The following is a 3,306-nucleotide window of genomic DNA, read 5'->3' on the forward strand; positions in this document are numbered from 1 at the left end:
CAATTTTCTTTTTTTTGTATATTTGTATTTTTTTGTATTTCACCGTGTTAGCCAGGATGGTCTCGATCTCCTGACCTCGTGATCCACCTGCCTCGGCCTTCCAAAGTGCTGGGATTACAGGCGTGAGCCACTGTGCCCGGCCTAAAATCTCACATTTTGTAATTCATTCAAACTGAGATGACATTGCTTGCAAGACACATCCTGCATTTAAGAATGTGAAAATGCAACCGGCTGTGGTGGCTCATGTTTGTGATCCCAGCACTTTGGGAGGCTGTGGGCGAGTTACCTGAGGTCAGGAGTTCAAGACTAGCCTGGCCAGGATGGTGAAACGCTGTCTCTACTAAAAATACGAAAATTAGCTGGGCGTGGTGGTGCACACCTGTAATTCCAGCTACTTGGGAGGCTGAGGTAGGAGAATCACAAGAACCCAGGAGGTGGAGGGAGGTTGCAGTGAGCCGAGATCATGCCACTGCATTCCAGCCTGGGTGACAAGAGCAAAGCTCTGTCTCAAAAAAAAGAAAAAAAAAATGTATATGTGTATATATATGTATATATGTATATGTGTGTGTGTATATATATATATGAAATGTACAAATGTGTCTCTGAATCAAAACAAGAGGTCTGAAGTTCGGGGGTGTTGGGACTGACAGCAGCATCACCGAGGACTCATGTTCTTTATTCTCTCTACTCTGCCATTGCAGTCCTTCAGCTCCTACTTAATGGAAGCCTTGCAGATGCAAGATGGCTCCAGCAGGCCCAGCATCACTTCTTCACAGTGTCCCAAAGCCAGAAAAAAGGCTGTTGTTTTTTAAAGCAGGAAAACTTTCCCAAACTTGGCCAGAATTGCATCGCAGACCCTTTCCCAAAACAATTTCCAGCGAAGGGAATAGACTGACCACGTCTGGTACAGATGAATGAAGATTTGCCCCTGGGGGCTAGGGAGGGGCTTGCCCCCGCTGAAGCAGACCCTTGCCCAGCAGCTGAACAGAGCCTAGGTTCCTCAGATGGAGGAAGAGACTGGCCGCTAACAGTGCCTGACATACAGATGTGCTTCCTGTGATGCCGCTGCTGCCACCGTTCCAAATGTAAGCAGTCAGCTGCTTGGGATACTACCTACCTTCTTTTGTGTTCTTATTAATACAATTAAAGATTGCTTTCTGGGTAGAGAAATTAACCTCAATATTCTAAAGACTGTTTTCTTTATTTTTATGTATTTATTTTTTTGAGACAAGATCTTGCTCTGTCACCCAGGCTGGAGGGCAGTGATGCAATCATGGCTCACTGCACAGCCTCAATCTCACGGGCCCCAGCAATCCTCCCACCTCAGCCTCCCATCCAGCTGGGGCCACAGGCATGTGCCACCACACCTGGCTGTTTTTCATTTTTAATTTTGTATTTATAGAGATGGAGGTCTCCCTATGTTGCTCAGGCTGGTCTTGAACTCCTTGCCTCGAGCGATCCTCCTGCCTTGGCCAACCAAAGTGTTGGGATTATAGGCGTGAGCCACTGCAACCAGCCCAAAGACTGTTTTCTATTACTGTGGGTTTCACATACCATGTCTTAAACCCCGTCAGTGACTACCCCCAACACAATAGGCCAGTTGACTGAATTCTCCCTTTGTACTCAGAGCCTGGGTCCCTGAAAAGCACTGGGGACTTCTGCCTTCCTGTTTGTAAAGGGTCACTAGACTGTGACTCTTTCCATGTCAATAAATAGAGGTCTGCACTAGCCTGGTATAATGGCTGCATAATAATTCCACGGTAGCTAAAACTTAAATGTCCTAGCTCTCGCCAGCAACGAGTGCAAATGAGATCACAGTAACATCCACATTTCAGTCTCAACAGCTCTGAGCCCTTGCCGGCTCATTCAGGAATTCTGATGCATTCTCTGAAGTCTCCCCAGTTATTTCTGGGTTGGCTGCACAGTGTACTTTACATGCGCTTAGGCACAAGGCCTCTCATTGTATTTCACTCCAGCCTCTTGGCCACTGCCCAGCTGCCCTGGCATCCCTATCTGCCATGAACCTGCTGTTGGGGAAGCAGTGTCCAGTCAGGTGTGAAAGCGACTTGGTGGCCTGCGGCGGAGCGAGGAGCTATAAAAGAATGGCCCTCACTATACACTGGGTGGCATCCAGGCCCAATATAGCCCTGCTAGAGCCCGGAGCCTCCCTCTTCCACACATCAGCTCTGCAGCCATCTTCAGTCTTCCTGCCATGAAGTGGCTCAAATGGCAGAGCAGGTGCCCACTGTTCCTCCTTTCTTTTTTTTTTTTTTGAGACGGAGTCTCGCTCTGTCTCCTAGGCTGGAGTGCAGTGGCGCGATCTCTGCTCACAGCAAGCTCAGCCTCCCGGGTTCACGCCATTCTCCTGCCTCAGCCTCCCGAGAAGCTGGGACTACAGGTGCCCGCCACCTCGCCTGGCTAATTTTTTTGTATTTTTAGTAGAGAAGGGGTTTCACCATGTTTGCCAGGATGGTCTCGATCTCCTGACCTCGTGATCTGCCTGCCTCGGCCTCCTAAAGTGCTGGTATTACAGGCGTGAGCCACCACGCCCGGCCCTGTTCCTCCTTTCAACCACATTTCTGATTTTGTCCCCAACCACCCCTACAAACACATGAAAATCTTCTTCCTTCTCCCTTCCTCCCCCAAAACAAAAGTCCTTATACATAAGGTCACCTTATTCATTAGTGGTAAAAGCATGGATTCTACAGGCTGGGAGCAAAGTCTGACCCTGCCGTTACTGGTTATGTGAATTTGGGCAAGTTACCGAATTTCCCAGTGCTACTGTTTCCTTATCCGTAAAATGGGAACAGCGATAGTGTTACCAGAGAGGAGTCCTGATCCAGGTCCCAAAAGAGGGTTCTTGGATCTTGAGCAAGAAAGAAGTTGGGGTGAGTCTATAAAGTGAAAGCAAGTTTATTAGAAAAGTAAAGGAATAAAAGAATGGCTACTTGGCCGGGCATGGTGGCTCAGGCCTGTAATCCTAGCACTTTGGGAGGCTGAGGCAGGCAGATCACTTGAGGTCAGGAGTTCAACACCAGCCTGGCCAACATGGTGAAACCCTATCACTGCTAAAAATACAAAAATTAGCCAGGCGTGGTGGCGTGCACCTGTAATCCAGCTACTTGGGAGGCTGAAGCAGGAGAATGGCTTGAATCCGGGAGGTGGAGGTTACAGCACCACTGCAGCCTGGGTGACAGAGCGAGACTCTGTCTCAAACAAACAAACAAACAAACAGGCTACTCCACAGAGCAGCCCTGAGGGCTACTGGTTTCCCATTTTTATGGTTATTTCTTGATTATATCCTAA

General features: G+C 48.5%; 1 protein-coding gene across 2 annotated transcripts in view; it reads left to right on the plus strand.

Moving 5' to 3' along the window:
* Nucleotides 1–1,170, plus strand: part of PRCD (progressive rod-cone degeneration) — a 26,450-nt gene extending 25,280 nt beyond the window's left edge. The window contains exon 3 of one of the 2 annotated variants that reach the window (XR_001002755.1): nt 702–1,170. The gene's annotated coding sequence lies outside the window, so the exon portion shown is untranslated. The remainder of the gene's footprint in view (nt 1–701) is intronic. The other variant, XM_011950568.1, reaches the window with a different exon arrangement.
* The last annotated feature ends 2,136 nt before the right edge of the window (nt 1,171–3,306 follow it).

Source organism: Colobus angolensis, unplaced genomic scaffold (genome assembly GCF_000951035.1).
Source record: "Colobus angolensis palliatus isolate OR3802 unplaced genomic scaffold, Cang.pa_1.0 Scaffold1, whole genome shotgun sequence".
NCBI lineage: Eukaryota > Metazoa > Chordata > Mammalia > Primates > Cercopithecidae > Colobus > Colobus angolensis.